We start from the raw sequence: 290 nt of genomic DNA, 5'->3' as shown, positions 1-290 counted from the left end.
GAGTTTTTAGATGTCATAAAGATATTCAGGAGAGAATATTATATCCTATCTGCCCATATATCCAGGGTTATAAGTCATTAATAAGTCAAACTGGATGATCCTTTGTAAGGTAAGTATAGCAGAATTCTCAATATGACAGTTGGTTAGCTTTGGCCACAGCCATTGACTCATGGCATCTGCAGAGGAAGACTTATTTTCTTTCAGTGCTAACAAGACCATGGTATTCATAAGGAAAGGAAGAGGAAAAGGAGAGGAGAGGGAGAGGAGAGGGAGAGGAGAGGGAGAGGAGA

Source organism: Mus caroli, chromosome 4, assembly GCF_900094665.2.
Source record: "Mus caroli chromosome 4, CAROLI_EIJ_v1.1, whole genome shotgun sequence".
In the NCBI taxonomy this organism is placed as follows: domain Eukaryota; kingdom Metazoa; phylum Chordata; class Mammalia; order Rodentia; family Muridae; genus Mus; species Mus caroli.
Note: the sequence above shows the minus strand (reverse complement) of the source record.